Source organism: Chiloscyllium punctatum, chromosome 28 (assembly GCF_047496795.1).
Source record: "Chiloscyllium punctatum isolate Juve2018m chromosome 28, sChiPun1.3, whole genome shotgun sequence".
Taxonomy (NCBI): Eukaryota; Metazoa; Chordata; class Chondrichthyes; order Orectolobiformes; family Hemiscylliidae; genus Chiloscyllium; species Chiloscyllium punctatum.
This window is the reverse complement of record NC_092766.1, coordinates 67,436,703-67,454,194: the sequence shown is the minus strand read 5'-3', so window position 1 is coordinate 67,454,194 and position 17,492 is coordinate 67,436,703.

Below are 17,492 nucleotides of genomic sequence, written 5' to 3'. Positions count from 1 at the left end.
CATGCGTGTGTGCAAGAGAGAGAATGCATGCAAGCGAGAGAGACAAAGAGGATCCGTGTATGAGAGAGAGAGAACTCGTGCATGCGAGAGACGCAGAGAGAATGTGTGCGAGAGAGAGAGAGAATGCGTGTGTGCGAGAGAGAGGGAATACCTGTGCGCGCGAGCGAGAGAATGCATGCATGAGAGTGAGAATGCGTGTGTTTAAGAGAGAGAGAATGTGTGTGTGTGAGAGAGAGAATGCGTGTGTGCGAGAGAGAGGAAATACCTGTGTGAGAGAGAGAATGCGTGTGTGTGTGAGAGAGAGAATGTGTCTGTGAGAGAGAGAATGCATGTGTGAGAGTGAGAGAATGCGTGTGTGTGAGAGAGAGAATGTGTGTGTGTGTGAGAGAGAGAGAATGCCTGTGTGAGAGAGGGAGAGAATGCGTGTGTGTGTGAGAGAGAATGCGTGTGTGTGTGAGAGAGAGAATGCCTGTGTGCGAGAGAGAATGAGTGTGCGCGAAAGAGAATGCGTGTGTGTGAGAGAGAGAGGGAATGCCTGTCTGCGAGAGAGAGAGAATGCTTGTGTGAGAGAGAGAGAATGCATGTGTGTGTGTGAGAGAGAGAATGCGTGTGTGTGAGAGAGAGAGAGAATGCATGTGTGTGAGAGAGAGAATGCGTGTGTGTGAGAGAGAGACAGAATGCGTGTTTATGAGAGAGAGAGAGAGAGCATGCATGTGCGAGAGAGAGAATGAGTGTGTGTGTCAGAGAGAGGAAATGCCTGTGTGCGAGAGAGAGAGAATGCGTGCATGAGAGAGAGAATATATGTGTGAGAGAGAGAGAGAGAATGCGTGTGTGAGAGAGAGAGAATGTGTGTGTGAGAGAGAATGCGTGTGTGAGTGAGAGAGAGAATGCATGTGTGAGAGAGTGAATGTGTGGGAGAGAGAGAAAATGCGTGTGTGTGAGAGAGAGAGGAAATGCCTGTGTGCGAGAGAGAGAGAATGCGTGCATGAGAGAGAGAATATATGTGAGAGAGAGAGAGAGAATGCGTGTGTGAGAGAGAGCGAATGTGTGTGTGAGAGAGAGAATGCGTGTGTGAGAGAGAGAATGCGTGTGTGAGAGAGAGAATGCGTGTGTGTGAGAGAGACAGAATGCGTGTGTGAAAGAGAGAGGGAATGCATGTGTGTGTGAGAGAGAGAGAATTCGTGTGTGTGAGAGATAGAGAATGCGTGGGTGAGAGACAGAGAGAATGCATGCGTGTGCGAGAGAGAATTCGTGTGTGAGAGAGATAATGTGTGTGTGTGAGAGAGAGAGAGAGAATGCGTGTGTGAGAGAGAATGTGTGTGTGAGAGAGAGAGGGAATACCTGTGCGCGTGAGAGAGAGAATGTGTGCGTGAGAGTGAGAATGCGTGTGAGAGAGAGAGAGAATGCGTGTGTGTGAGAGAGAGAGAGAATGTGTGTGTGAGAGAGAGAGAATGCGTGTGTGCGAGAGAGAGGGAATACCTGTGTGCGAGAGAGAATGTGTGTATGTGTGAGAGAGAATGCGTGTGTGAGAGATTCAGAATTCGTATGTGAGTGAGAGAGGGAATGACAGTATGTGAGAGAGAGAGAATGCATGTGTGTGAGAGAGAATGTGTGTGTGAGAGAGAGAATACCTGTGTGAGGGAGAAAATGCGTGTGTGTGAGAGAGAGAAAGAATGCGTGTGTGTGTGAGAGAGAGAGAATGCGTGTGTGTGAGAGAGAGAGGGAATGCCTGTCTGCGAGAGAGAGAGAGTGCGTGTGTGATAGAGAGAGAATGCATGTGTGTGTGAGAGAGAGAGAATGTGTGTGTGTGTGAGAGAGAGAGAATGCATGTGTGTGAGAGAGAGAATGCGTGCGTGAGAGAGAGAGAAAGAATGTGTGTGTGTGAGAGAGAGAGAGAATGCGTGTGTGTGAGAGAGAGAGAGCATGCATGTGCGAGAGAGAGAATGAGTGTGTGTGAGAGAGAGAGGAAATGCCTGTGTGCGAGAGAGAGAGAATGCGTGCGTGAGAGAGAGAAAGCATGTGCGAGAGAGAGAGAATGCATGTGTGAGAGAGAGAGAGAATGTGTGTGTGAAAGAGAGAGAATTCGTGTGTGTGAGAGACAGAGAATGCGTGTGTGAGAGACAGAGAGAATGCATGCATGTGCGAGAGAGAATTCGTGTGCGCGAGAGAGAATGAGTGTGTGCAAGAGGGAATGCGTGTGTGAGAGAGAGAATGTGTGTGTGAGAGAAGAGAATGAGTGTGTGTGTGAGAGAAAGAATGCGTGTATGAGAGAGAGGGAATGCCTGTGTGAGAGAGAGAGAATGCATGTGTGAGAGAGACAGAATGCGTGTGTGAGAGAGAGAGGGAATGCCTGTATGTGAGAGAGAGAGAATGCATGTGTGAGAGATAATGTGTGTGTGAGAGAGAGAGGGAATACCTGTGGGCGAGAGAGAGAGAATGTGTGCGTGAGAGTGAGAATGCGTGTGAGAGAGAGAGAGGGAATACCTGTGTGTGAGAGAGAATGTGTGTGTGTGAGAGAGAGAATGCGTCTGTGAGAGAGAGAATGCATCTGTGAGAGAGAGAGAATGCGTGTGTGAGAGATTCAGAAATTGTATGTGAGTGAGAGAGGGAATGACAGTATGTGAGAGAGACAGAATGCGTGTGTGAGAGAGAGAGAATGTGTGTGTTTGAGAGAGAGAGAGAATGCCTGTGTGAGAGAGGGAGAGAATGCGTGTGTGAGAGAAGAGAATTCCTGTGTGCGAGAGAGAATGAGTGTATGCGAAAGATAATGCCTGTCTGCGAGGGAGAGAGAATGCGTGTGTGATAGAGAGAGAATGCATGTGTGTGTGTGAGAGGGACAATGTGTGTGTGTGTGAGAGAGAGGAAATGCCTGCGTGCGAGAGAGAGAGAATGCGTGCGTGAGAGAGAGAATGTATTAGTGTGTGAGAGAGAGAGAGAGAATGCATGTGTGAGAGAGAGAATGCATGTGAGAGAGAGAGAGAATGCGTGTGTGCGAGAGAGAATGAGTGTGTGCGAGAGAGAATGTGTGTGTGTGAGAGAGAGAGAATGCGTGTGTGAGAGAGAGAGGGAATGCCTGTGTGCGAGAGAGAGAGAATGCGTGTGTGAGAGAGAAAGAATGCGAGTGTGAGAGAGTGACTGCGTGTGTGTGAGCGAGAGGGAATGCCTGTATGCGAGAAAGAGAGAATGCGTGTGCGTGTGAGAGAGAGAGAGAGAATGCATGTGTGAGAGAGAGAGAATGCGTGTGTGTGTGTGTAAGAGAGAGAGAGAGAATGCGTGTCTGCGAGAGAGGGGGAATGCCTGTGAGAGAGAGAGAGTGAGAATGCGTGTGTGTATGAGAGAGAGAGAGAAAGCCTGTGTGTGAGAGAGGGAAGGATAATGCATGTGTGCGAGAGAGGTGGAATACCTGTTTGTGTGAGAGGGAGAGACTGCCTGTGTGCAAAAGACAGAGTGCGTGCATGAGATAGTGTCCGCGCATGAGAAAGATAAAATGTGCTCATGTGAGTGAGAGAGAGAGTGAGCCTGTTTGAAATATGATGTGCACATACATGAGAGTGTGTTTGAGTGCGAGAAAGAGGGTGTGTGAGTGAGAGAGAGGAAGTGTGTGTGTATGTGAAAGAGTGAGTGCATGCGAGTGTGTGCGTGCATGTGAGAGAGTGTGTATGTACAAGTGAACGAGAGTGAGTGGGCACGTGAGAGAGAGGGCATGTGTGAAAGAAAGAGTGTCTACATGTGCACGAGAGAATGAGTGTGTGCCTGTGTGTGCGCAAGAGAGAGCGGACAGAGTGCGTGGACAGAGAGAGAGAGAGAGACAGCGAGAGAGAGATGGATACGGAGAGAGTGACAGAGAGAGAGCTAGGAACAGGGAGAGAGACGGACACAGAGAGAGAGGGGACAGAGAAAGAGACACAGAGAGAGAGGGACAGAGAGAGTGAGACACAGAAAGAGAGAGAGGGACACAGAGAGAGAGAGATTGAGAGAGAGGGATACTCAGAGAGAGAGAGAAACAAAGAGAGAGTGTGAGGGACACAGAGAGAGAGTGAGGGACACAGAGAGAGAGGGACACGGACAGCGAGGGACAGAGAGAGAGAGGGACACAGAGAGGGAGGGAGGGACAGAGGGTGAGAGGGAGGGACACAGAAAGAGTGAGGGACTCAGACAGATTAAGCGACGCAGAGAGAGTGAGGGACGCAGAGGGAGTAAGGGACAGAGTGAGGGACGCAGAGAAAGTGAGGGACGCGGAGAGAGTGAGGCACAGAGAGACCGAGGGGCAGAAAGAGAGAGAATGCTTGTGCGTGAGAGAGAGAATTCGTGTGTGAGAGAGAGAGAATGAGTGTGTGCATGAGAGAGAGAATACCTGTGTGAGAGAGAATGCGTGTGCGAGAGAGAGAGAGAATGCGCGAGTGAGAGAGAGAGCATGCATGTGCGAGAGAGAGAGAATGAGTGTTTGTGAGGGTGAATGTGTCTATGTGAGAGAGAGAGACAGAATGCGTGCGTGAGAGACAGAACGAGTGTGCGAGAGAGAGAATGCGTGTGTGTGTGAGAAAGAGGGAATACCTGTGTGCGAGAGAGAATTAATGCTTGTGTGTGTGAGAGAGAGGGAATGCCTGTATGCCAGAGAGAGAGAATGCATGTGTGAGAGAGCGAATGCATGTGAGAGGGGGAGAGTACGCGAGTGTGGGAGAGAGAGAATGCGTGTGTGATTGAGAGAGGGAACGCCTGTATGCGAGACAGAGAATGCGTGTGTGAGAGAGAGGAAATGCCTATGTGCGAGAGAGAGAGAATATGTGATTGAGAGAGAGAGAGAGAATGCATGTGTGTGCGAGAGAGAATGCGTGTGTGTAAGAAAGACTGTGAGTGTGAGAGAGGGAATGCATGTGTGAGAGAGGGAATGCATGTGTGAGAGAGAGTGAGAAGGCGTATGTGAGAGAGTGAGAATGTGTGTGTGAGAAAGAGTGGGAATACCTGCGTGCGAGAGAGAGAGAATGTGTGTGTGTGAGAGAGAGTGCGTGTGTGAGAGAGAGAGAATGCATGTGTGTGAGAGAGAGAGAATGCGTGCGTGAGAGAGAGAATGTATGTGAGAGAGAGAGAGAGAATGTGTGTGTGAGAGGGAGAGAATGTGTGTGTGAGAGAGAGAGGAAATACCTGTGTGCGAGACAGAGAGAATGCGTGTGTGAGAGAGAGAATGCGTGTGTGCGAGAGAGAATGCGTGTGTGCGAGAGAGAATGAGTGTGTGCGAGAGAGAATGTGTGTGTGTGTGAGAGAGAGAATGCGTGTGTGCGAGAGAGAATGAATGTGTGCGAGAGAGAATGTGTGTGTGAGAGAGAGAATGCGTTTGTGAGAGAGAGAATGCGTGTGTGCGAGAATGAATGAGTGTGTGCGAGAGTGAATGCGTGTGTGTAAGAGAGAAAGAATGCGTTTGTGAGAGAGAGGGAATGCCTGTGTGAGAGAGTGACTGCATGTGTGTGAGCGAGAGGGAATGCCTGTATGCGAGAGAGAGAGAATGTGTGTGCGTGTGAGAGAGAGAGAGAATGCATGTGTGTGTGTGAGAGAGAGAGAATGTGTGTCTGCGAGAGAGGGGGAATGCCTGTGAGAGAGAGAGAATGAGAATGCGTGTGTGCATGAGAGAGAAAGAGAAAGCCTGTGTGTGAGAGAGAGAAGGATAATGCATGTGTGCAAGAGAGGTGGAATGCCTGTGTGTGTGTGAGAGAGAGAATGCCTGTGTGCAAAAGACAGAGTGCGTGCATGAGATAGTGTCCGCGCATGAGAGAGAGAAAATGTGCTCATGTGAGTGAGAGAGAGAGTGAGCCTGTTTGAAATATGATGTGCACAGACATGAGAGTGTGTTTGAGTGCGAGAAAGAGGATGTGTGAGTGAGAGAGAGGAAGTGTGTGTGTGTATGTGAAAGAGTGAGTGCATGCGAGTGTGTGCGTGCATGTGAGAGAGTGTGTATGTACAAGTGAACGAGAGTGAGTGGGCACGTGAGAGAGAGGGCATGTGTGAAAGGAAGAGTGTCTACATGTGCACGAGAGAGTGAGTGTGTGCGTGTGTGTGCGCAAGAGAGAGCGGACAGAGTGCGTGGACAGAGAGAGAGAGAGACACAGCGAGAGAGAGAGAGGGATACGGAGAGAGTGACAGAGAGAGAAAGCTAGGGACAGGGAGAGAGACGGACACAGAGAGAGAGGGGACAGAGAAAGAGACACAGAGAGAGAGGGACAGAGAGAGTGAGACACCGAAAGAGTGAGAGGGACACGGAGAGAGAGAGATTGAGAGGGATACTCAGAGAGAGAGAGAAACAAAGAGAGAGTGTGAGGGACACAGAGAGAGAGAGAGGGACACGGACAGCGAGGGACAGAGAGAGAGAGGGACACAGAGAGGGAGGGAGGGACAGAGGGTGAGAGGGAGGGACACAGAAAGAGTGAGGGACTCAGACAGAGTGAGCGACGCAGAGAGAGTGAGGGACGCAGAGGGAGTAAGGGACAGAGTGAGGGACGCAGAGAGTGTGAGGGACGCGGAGAGAGTGAGGGACAGTGAGACCGAGGGGCAGAGAGACCGAGGGGCAGAGAGAGAGAGAATGCTTGTGCGTGAGAGAGAGAATTCGTGTGTGTGAGAGAGAGAATGAGTGTGTGCATGAGAGAGCGAATACCTGTGTGAGAGAGAATGCGTGTGCGAGAGAGAGCGAGAATGCGCGAGTGAGAGAGAGAGCATGCATGTGCGAGAGAGAGAGAATGAGTGTGTGTGAGGGAGAATGTGTCTATGTTAGAGAGAGAGACAGCATGCGTGCGTGAGTGAGAGAATGAGGGTGCGAGAGAGAGAATGCTTGTGTGTAAGAGAGAGAGGGAATGCCTGTGCGCGAGAGAGAGAGAATGTGTGTGTGTGCGTGTGTGTGTGAGAGAGAGAGAATGTGTGTCTGCGAGAGAGGGGGAATGCCTGTGTGCGAGAGAGAGAGAATTTGTGCGTGAGAGAGAGAATGTGTGTAAGAGAGAGAGAGAGAGAGAATGTGTGTGTAAGAGGGAGACAATGTGTGTGTGTGTGAGAGAGAGGAAATACCTGTGTGCGAGAGAGAGAGAATGCGTGTGCATGAGAGAGAGAATCCGTGTGTGAGAGAGAATGCCTGTGCGAGAGAGTGAGAATGTGCGTGAGAGAGAGAGAGCATGCATGCACGCGAGAGAGAGAGAATGAGTGTGTGTGAGAGAGAATGCATCTTTGTGAGAGAGAGAGATAGAATGCGTGCGTGAGAGAGAGAGGAATGCATGTGTTTGAGAGAGAGAATGCGTGCTTGAGAGAGAGAGAATGCGAGTGTGTTTTTGAGAGAGAGCATGCATGTGCGAGAGAGAGAATGACAGTGTGTGAGAGAGAGAGAGGAAATGCTTGTGTGCGAGAGAGAGAGAATGCGTGCGTGAGAGAGAGAATGTATGTGAGAGAGAGAGAGAGAATGTGTGTGTGAGAGGGAGAGAATGTGTGTGTGAGAGAGAGAGGAAATACCTGTGTGCGAGAGAGAGAGAATGCGTGTGTGAGAGAGAGAATGAGTGTGTGCGAGAGAGAATGCGTGTGTGCGAGAGAGAATGAGTGTGTGCGAGAGAGAATGTGTGTGTGTGTGAGAGAGAGAATGCGTTTGTGAGAGAGAGAATGCGTGTGTGCGAGAATGAATGAGTGTGTGCGAGAGTGAATGCGTGTGTGTGAGAGAGAGAATGCGTGTGTGAGAGAGAGGGAATGCCTGTGTGAGAGAGTGACTGCATGTGTGTGAGCGAGAGGGAATGCCTGTATGCGAGAGAGAGAGAATGTGTGTGCGTGTGAGAGAGAGAGAGAATGCATGTGTGTGTGAGAGAGAGAGGGAATGTGTGTCTGCGAGAGAGGGGGAATGCCTGTGAAAGAGAGAGAATGAGAATGCGTGTGTGCATGAGAGAGAGAGAGAAAGCCTGTGTGTGAGAGAGGGAAGGATAATGCATGTGTGCGAGAGAGGTGGAATACCTGTTTGTGTGAGAGGGAGAGACTGCCTGTGTGCAAAAGACAGAGTGCGTGCATGAGATAGTGTCCGCGCATGAGAGAGAGAAAATGTGCTCATTTGAGTGAGAGAGAGAGTGAGCCTGTTTGAAATATGATGTGCACATACATGAGAGTGTGTTTGAGTGCGAGAAAGAGGATGTGTGAGTGAGAGAGAGGAAGTGTGTGTGTGTGTATGTGAAAGAGTGAGTGCATGCGAGTGTGTGCGTGCATGTGAGAGAGTGTGTATGTACAAGTGAACGAGAGTGAGTGGGCACGTGAGAGAGAGGGCATGTGTGAAAGAAAGAGTGTCAACATGTGCACGAGAGAATGTGTGTATGCGTGTGTGTGCGCAAGAGAGAGCGGACAGAGTGCGTGGACAGAGAGAGAGAGAGACACAGCGAGAGAGAGAGAGGGATACGGAGAGAGTGACAGAGAGAGAGAGCTACGGACAGGGAGAGAGACGGACACAGAGAGAGAGGGGACAGAGAAAGAGACACAGAGAGAGAGGGACAGAGAGAGTGAGACACCGAAAGAGAGAGAGGGACACGGAGAGAGAGAGATTGAGAGGGATACTCAGAGAGAGAAACAAAGAGAGAGTGTGAGGGACACAGAGAGAGAGGGACACAGAGAGGGAGGGAGGGACAGAGGGTGAGAGGGAGGGACACAGAAAGAGTGAGGGACTCAGAGAGAGTGAGCGACGCAGAGAGAGTGAGGGACGCAGAGGGAGTAAGGGACAGAGTGAGGGACGCAGAGAGTGTGAGGGACGTGGAGAGAGTGAGGGACAGAGAGACCGAGGGGCAGAGAGACCGAGGGGCAGAGAGAGAGAGAATGCTAGTGCGTGAGAGAGAGAATTCGTGTGTGTGAGAGAGAGAATTCGTGTGTGTGAGAGAGAGAATGAGTGTGTGCATGAGAGAGAGAGAATACCTGTGTGAGAGAGAATGCGTGTGCGAGAGAGCGAGAATGCGCGAGTGAGAGAGAGAATGCATGTGCGAGAGAGAGAGAATGAGTGTGTGTGAGGGAGAATGTGTCTATGTGAGAGAGAGAGACAGCATGCGTGCGTGAGAGAGAGAATGAGTGTGCAAGAGAGAGAATGCGTGTGTGTGAGAGAGAGAGGGAATGCCTGTGCCCGAGAGAGAGAGAATGTGTGTGTGTGTGTGTGTGTGAGAGAGAGATAGAATGTGTGTCTGCGAGAGAGGGGGAATGCCTGTGAGAGAGAGAGAATGAGAATGCGTGTGTGCATGAGAGAGAGAGAGAAAGCCTGTGTGTGAGAGAGGGAAGGATAATGCATGTGTGCGAGAGAGGTGGAATACCTGTTTGTGTGAGAGAGAAAGACTGCCTGTGTGCAAAAGACAGAGTGCGTGCATGAGATAGTGTCCGCGCATGAGAGAGAGAAAATGTGCTCATTTGAGTGAGAGAGAGAGTGAGCCTGTTTGAAATATGATGTGCACATACATGAGAGTGTGTTTGAGTGCGAGAAAGAGGGTGTGTGAGTGAGAGAGAGGAAGTGTGTGTGTGTGTATGTGAAAGAGTGAGTGCATGCGAGTGTGTGCGTGCATGTGAGAGAGTGTGTATGTACAAGTGAACGAGAGTAAGTGGGAACGTGAGAGATAGGGCATGTGTGAAAGAAAGAGTGTCAACATGTGCACGAGAGAATGTGTGTGTGCGTGTGTGTGCGCAAGAGAGAGCGGACAAAGTGCGTGGACAGAGAGAGAGAGAGACACAGCGAGAGAGAGAGAGGGATACGGAGAGAGTGACAGAGAGAGAGAGAGCTAGGGACAGGGAGAGAGACGGACACAGAGATAGAGGGGACAGAGAAAGAGACACAGAGAGAGAGGGACAGAGAGAGTGAGACACAGAAAGAGAGAGAGGGACACGGAGAGAGAGAGATTGAGAGGGATACTCAGAGAGAGAAACAAAGAGAGAGTGTGAGGGACACAGAGAGAGAGGGACACGGACAGCGAGGGACAGAGAGAGAGAGGGACACAGAGAGGGAGGGAGGGACAGAGGGTGAGAGGGGGGGACACAGAAAGAGTGAGGGACTCAGAGAGAGTGAGCGATGCAGAGAGTGAGGGACGCAGAGGGAGTAAGGGACAGAGTGAGGGACGCAGAGAGTGTGAGGGACGTGGAGAGAGTGATGGACAGAGAGACCGAGGGGCAGAGAGACCGAGGGGCAGAGAGAGAGAGAATGCTTGTGCGTGAGAGAGAGAATTCGTGTGTGTGAGAGAGAGAATTCGTGTGTGTGAGAGAGAGAATGAGTGTGTGCATGAGAGAGAGAATACCTGTGTGAGAGAGAATGCGTGTGCGAGAGAGCGAGAATGCGCGAGTGAGAGAGAGCATGCATGTGCGAGAGAGAGAGAATGAGTGTGTGTGAGGGAGAATGTGTCTATGTGAGAGAGAGAGAGAGCATGCGTGCGTGAGAGAGAGAATGAGTGTGCAAGATAGAGAATGCGTGTGTGTGAGAGAGAGAGGGAATGCCTGTGCGCGAGAGAAAGAGAATGTGTGTGTGTGCGTGTGTGTGTGAGAGAGAGAGAGAATGTGTGTCTGCGAGAGAGGGGGAATGCCTGTGAGAGAGAGAGAATGAGAATGCGTGTGTGCATGAGAGAGAGAGAGAAAGCCTGTGTGTGAGAGAGGGAAGGATAATGCATGTGTGCGAGAGAGGTGGAATGCCTGTTTGTGTGAGAGAGAGAGACTGCCTGTGTGCAAAAGACAGAGTGCGTGCATGAGATAGTGTCCACGCATGAGAGAGAGAAAATGTGCTCATGTGAATGAGAGAGAGAGTGAGCCTGTTTGAAATATGATGTGCACATACATGAGAGTGTGTTTGAGTGCGAGAAAGAGGGTGTGTGAGTGAGAGAGAGGAAGTGTGTGTGTGTGTATGTGAAAGAGTGAGTGCATGCGAATGTGTGCGTGCATGTGAGAGAGTGTGTATGTACAATTGAACGAGAGTGAGTGGGCACGTGAGAGAGAGGGCATGTGTGAAAGAAATAGTGTCTACATGTGCACGAGAGAATGAGTGTGTGTGCGCGCAAGAGAGAGCGGACAGAGTGGGTGGACAGAGAGAGAGAGACACAGCGAGAGAGAGAGGGATACGGAGAGAGTGACAGAGAGAGAGCTAGGAACAGGGAGAGAGACGGACACAGAGAGAGAGGGGTCAGAGAAAGAGACACAGAGAGAGAGAGGGACAGAGAGAGTGAGACACAGAAAGAGAGAGAGGGACACAGAGAGAGAGAGATTGAGAGAGAGGGATACTCAGAGAGAAAGGAACACAGAGAGACTGTGAGGGACACACGGAGAGCGTGGGACACGGACAGTGAGAGAGAGGGACACAGAAAGGGAGAGAGAATGCGTGTGCATGAGAGAGAGAATCCATGTGTGAGAGAGAATGCCTGTGCTAGAGAGAGTGAGAATGTGCGTGAGAGAGAGAGAGCATGCATGCACGCGTGAGAGAGAGAATGAGTGTGTGTGAGAGAGAATTCATCTTTGTGAGAGAGAGAGATAGAATGCGTGCGTGAGAGAGAGATGGGAAAACCTGTGTGCGAGAGAGAGAGAATGCGTGTGTGTGTGAGAGAGAGAATGCGTGTGTGTGTGAGAGAGAATGCGTGTGTGAAAGAGAGAGGAAATACCTGTGTGCGAGAGACAGAGAATGCGTGTGTAAGAGAGAGAATGCGTGTGTGCGCGAGAGAATGAGTTTGTGCGAGAGAGAATGCGCGTGTGAGAGAGAGAGAAAATGCGTGTGTGTGAGAGAGAGGGAATGCCTGTGTGTGTGTGAGAGAGAATGTGTGTGTGTGAGAGAGAGAATGCGTGCGAGAGAGAGAGAGGGAATGCCTGTATGTGAGAGAGAGAGATGGGTGTATGTGTGTGAGAGAGAGAGAGCATGCATGTCCGAGAGAGAGAATGAGTGTGTGTGAGAGAGAGAGGAACTGCCTGTGTGCGAGAGAGAGAGAATTTGTGCGTGAGAGAGAGAATGTATGTGAGAGAGAGAGAGAGAGAGAATGTGTGTGTAAGAGGGAGAGAATGTGTGTATGTGTGAGAGAGAGGAAATACCTGTGTGCGAGAGAGAGAGAATGCGTGTGTGAGAGAGAGAATGCATGTGTGAGAGAGAGAGAATGCGTGTGTGAGAGAGAGTATGCGTGTGTGCGAGAGAGAATGAGTGTGTGTGAGAGAGAATGTGTGTGTGTGAGAGAGAGAATGCGTGTGTGAGAGAGAGATGAAATGCCTTTGTGAGAGAGTGGCTGCGTGTGTGTGAGCGAGAGGGAATGCCTGTATGCGAGAGAGAGAGAATGTTTGTGGCGTGTGTGAGTGAGAGAGAATGAATGTGTGTGTGAGAGAGAATGCGTGTGTGTGTGTGTGAGAGAGAGAGAGAGAATGTGTGTCTGCGAGAGAGGAGGAATGCCTGTGCGGGAGAGAGAGTGAGAATGCATGTGTTTCTGAGAGAGAGAGAGAGAGAAAGCCTGTGTGAGAGAGAGAGAGGGATAATGCATGTGTGTGAGAGGTGGAATGCCTGTGTGTGTGTGTGAGAGAGAATGCCGATGTGCAAAATACAGAGTGCATGCATGAGATAGTGTCCGCGCATGAGAGAGAGAAAATGTGCTCATTTGAGTGAGAGAGAGTGAGCCTGTTTGAAATATGATGTGCACATACATGAGAGTGTGTTTGAGTGCGAGAAAGAGGGTGTGTGAGTGAGAGAGAGGAAGTGTGTGTGTATGTGAAAGAGTGAGTGCATGCGAGTGTGTGCGTGCATGTGAGAGAGTGTGTATGTACAAGTGAACGAGAGTGAGTGGGCACGTGAGAGAGAGGGCATGTGTGAAAGAAAGAGTGTCAACACGTGCACGAGAGAATGAGTGTGTGCGTGTGTGTGCGCAAGAGAGAGCGGACAGAGTGCGTGGACAGAGAGAGAGAGAGACAGCGAGAGAGAGAGAGGGATACGGAGAGAGTGACAGAGCGAGAGAGCTAGGGACAGGGAGAGAGACGGACACAGAGAGAGAGAGAGGGGGACAGAGAAAGAGACACAGAGAGAAAGAGGGACAGAGAGAGTGAGACACAGTAAGAGAGAGAGGGACACGGAGAGAGAGAGAGATTGAGAGAGAGAGATACTCAGAGAGAGAGAGAAACAAAGAGAGAGTGTGAGGGACACAGAGACAGAGACGGACACGGACAGCGAGGGACAGAGAGGGAGAGGGACACAGAGAGGGAGGGACAGAGAGAGAGAGGGAGGGACACAGAGAGAGTGAGGGATGCAGAGGGAGTGAGTGACGCAGAGAGAGTGAGGGACGCAGAGGGAGTAAGGGACAGAGAGAGGGACGCAGAGAGAGTGAGGGACGCAGAGGGAGTAAGGGACAGAGTGAGGGACGCAGAGAGAGTGAGGTACAGAGAGACCGAGTGGCAGAGAGAGAGAATCCATGTGCGTGAGAGAGAGAATTAGTGTGAGAGAGAGAGAGAATGAGTGTGTGCATGAGAGAGAGAATGCGTGTGCGAGAGAGAGCGAGAATGCGCGAGTGAGAGAGAGAGCATGCATGTGCGAGAGAGAGCGAATGAGTGTGTGTGAGGGAGAATGTGTCTGTGTGAAAGAGAGAGAGGCAGAATGCGTGCGTGAGGGAGAATGAGTGTGCGAGAGAGAGAATGCGTGTGTGTGAGAGAGAGAGTGAATGCCTGTGCGCACGAGAGAGAGAGAATGCATGTGTGATTGAGAGAGGGAACGCCTGTATGCGAGACAGACAATGCGTGTGTGAGAGAGAGGAAATGCCTGTGTGCGAGAGAGAGAGAATATGTGAGTGAGAGAGAGAGAGAATGCATGTGTGTGCGAGAGAGAATGCGTGTGTGTAAGAAAGAATGTGTGTGTGTGAGAGAGAAGGCGTGTGTGAGAGAGGGAATGCATGTGTGAGAGAGAGAAGGCGTATGTGAGAGTCAGAGAATGTGTGTGTGAGAAAGAGAGGGAATACCTGTGTGCGAGAGAGAGAGAATGTATGTGAGAGAGAGAGAATGCATGTGTGAGAGAGAGAGAGAATGCGTGTTTGAGAGAGAGAGTGAATGCATGTGTGAGAAAGAGAGAATGCGTGTGTATGAGAGAGAATGCGTGTGCTCGAGAGAGGGGGAATGCCTGTGTGTGAGAGAGAATGCCTGTGTGCAAAAGATAGAGTGCATGCATGAGATAGTGTGCGCGCATGAGAGAGAGAATTTGTGCTCATGTGAGTGAGAGCGAGAGTGAGCCTGTGTGAAATATGATGTGCACATGCATGAGAGTGTGTGCGAGTGCGAGAAAGAAGGTGACAGAGTGAGAGAGAGGAAGTGTGTGTGTGTATGTGAAAGAGTAAGTGCATGCGAGTGTGTGCGTGCATGTGAGAGAGAGTGCGTGTACAAGTGAACGAGATTGAATGCGCACGTGAGAGAGAGGGCATGTGTGAAAGAAAGAGTGTCTACATGTGCACGAGAGAATGAGTGTGTGTGCGCGCAAGAGAGAGTGGACAGAGTGCGCCGACAGAGAGAGAGAGAGAGAGTGGAACACGGAGAGATTGACAGAGGGAGATAGCTAGGGACAGAGAGAGAGAGACGGACACAGAGAGAGAGAGGGACAGAGAAAGAGACACAGAGAGAGTGGGACACAGAAGTAGAGAGAGGGACACGGAGATAGAGAAATTGAGAGAGAGGGATACTCAGAGAGAGAGAGGAACACAGAGACAGAGTGTGAGGGACACACAGAGAGAGTGGGACACGGACAGTGAGAGATAGGGACACAGAGAGGGAGGGACAGAGAGAGAGAGGAACACAGAGAGAGAGTGTGAGGGACACACAGAGAGAGTGGGACACAGACAGTGAGAGATAGGGACACAGAGAGGGAGGGACAGAGAGAGAGAGAGGGAGGGACAGAGAGAGAGGGAGGGACGCAGAGAGAGTGAGGGACGCAAAGAGAGAGGGACAGATTGAGGGACGCAGAGAGAGTGAGGGACACAGAGAGAGTGAGGGTCAGAGAGACCGAGCGGCAGACAGAGAGAGAGAATGCGTGTGCGTGGGAGAGAGAATCCGTGTGTGAGAGAGAATGCCTGTGCGAGAGAGAGTGAGAATGTGCGTGTGAGAGAGAGAGCATGCATGCACGCGTGAGAGAGAGAATGAGTGTGTGTGAGAGAGAATGCATTTTTGTGAGAGAGAGAGATAGAATGCGTGCGTGAGAGAGAGATGGGAAAACCTCTGTGCGAGAGAGAGAGAATGCGTGTGTGTGAGAGGGAGAGAATGCGAGTGTGAGAGAGAGAGAATGCATGTGTGTGAGAGAGAGAATGCGAGTGTGTGAGAGAGAATGCATGTGTGTGAGAGAGAGAGAGAATGCGAGTGTGAAAGAGAGAGAATGCGTGTGTGTGAGAGAGAATGCATGTGTGTGAGAGAGAGAATGCGAGTGTGAGAGAGAGAGAATGCGTGTGTGTGAGAGAGAGAGAATGCATGTGTGAGAGAGAAAGAGAATGCGAGTGTGTGAGAGAGAATGCATGTGTGAGAGAGAGAGAGAATGCGAGTGTGAGAGAGAGAGAATGCGTGTGTATGAGAGAGAATGCATGTGTGAGAGAGAGAGAATGCGAGTGTGAGAGAGAGAGAATGCGTGTGTGTGAGAGAGAGAATGCGTGTGTGAAAGAGAGAGGAAATACCTGTGTGCGAGAGACAGAGAATGCGTGTGTAAGAGAGAGAATGCGTGTGTGCGTGAGAGAATGAGTTTGTGCGAGAGAGAATGCGCGTTTGAGAGAGAGAGAGAAAATGCGTGTGTGTGAGAGAGAGGGAATGCCTGTGTGCGAGAGAGAGAGAATGTGTGTGTGTGAGAGAGAGAATGCGTGTGAGAGAGAGAGAGTGAATTTCTGTATGTGAGAGAAAGAGAATGGGTGTATGTGTGTGAGGGAGAGAGAAGGCATGTGTGTGAAAGAGAGAATGCGTGTGTGTGTGAGAGAGAATGCGTGTGTGCGAGAGAGAGAGAATGCGTGTGTGCGAGAGAGGGGGAATGCCTGTGAGAGAGAGTGAGAGAGAGAATGCCTGTGTGCAAAAGGCAGAGTGCGTGCATGAGATCGTGTCCGCGTATGAGAGAGAGAAAATGTGCTAGTGTGAGTGAGAGAGAAACAAAGAGCCTGTGTGAAATATGATGTGCACATGCATGAGAGTGTGTTTGAGTGCGAGAAAGAGGGTGTGAGAGTGAGAGAGAGGAAGTGTGTGTGTGTATGTGAAAGAGTGAGTGCATGCGAGCATGTGCGTACATGTGAGAGAGTGTGTATGTTCAAGTGAACGAGAGTGAGTGGGCACGTGAGAGAGAGGGCATGTGTGAAAGAAAGAGTGTCTACATGTGCACGAGAGAATGAGTGTGTGCGTGTGTGTGCGCAAGAGAGAGCGGACAGAGTGCGTGGACAGAGAGAGAGACACAGAGAGAGAGAGAGAGAGAGAGAGAGAGGGATACGGAGAGACTGACATGGAGAGAGAGAGAGCTAGGGACAGATGGAGGGACGGACACAAAGAGAGAGAGACAGAGAAAGAGACTCAGAAAGAGAGAGGGAGAGAGAGAGTGGGACACAGAAAGAAATAGTGGGAAATGGAGAGAGAGAGATTGAGAGAGAGGGATACTCAGAGAGAGAGAAAAAAACAAAGCGAGAGTTTGAGGGACACAGAGAGAGTGTGAGGAACACTGAGAACGAGGAACACAGATAGAGAGGGAGGGACACAGGGAGAGAGGGAGGGACGCAGAGAGAGTGAGGGACGCAGAGAGAGTGAGAGACAGAGAGACCTAGGAGCAGAGAGAGAGAGAATGCCTGTGCGTGAGAGAATCCGTGTGTGAGAGAGAATGCATATGCGAGACAGAGAGAGAATGCGCGAGTGGGAGAGAGAGCATGCATGCGCGCGCGAGAGAGAATGAGTGTGTGTGAGAGAGAATGCATCTGTGTTAGAGGGAGAGACAGAATGCGTGCGTGAGAGATAGAATGAGTGTGCGAGAGAGGGAATGCCTGTACGCGGGAGAGGGAATGCGTGTGTGAGAGAGAGAGAATGTGTGTGTGAGAGAGAGAGGGAATAGCTGTGTGCGAGAGAGAGAGAATGCGTTTGTGTGAGAGAGAATGCATGCGTGTGAGAGAGAATGAGTGTGTGCAAGAGAGAATGCGTGTGTGAGAGAGAGTACGTGTGTGAGAGAGTGAATGCATTTGTGAGAGAGAGAGTGAATGCGATTGTCTGTGAGAGAGAGTGAGTGTATGCGAGAGAGAATGCGTGTGAGAGATGAGATAGAATGCGTGTGTGTGAGAGAGAGAATGCATGTGCGTGAGAGAGAGAATGCGTTTGTGTGAGAGAGGGAATGCCTGTACGCGGGAGAGAGAATGCGTGTGTGAGAGGGAATGCATGTGTGCGAGAGAGAATGAGTGTGTGCAAGAGAGAATGCGTTTGTGAGAGAGTACGTGTGTGAGAGAGTGAATGCATTTGTGACAGAGAGAGTGAATGCGATTGTCTGTGAGAGAGAGTGAGTGTGTGCGAGAGAGAATGCGTGTGAGAGAGAGAGATAGAAT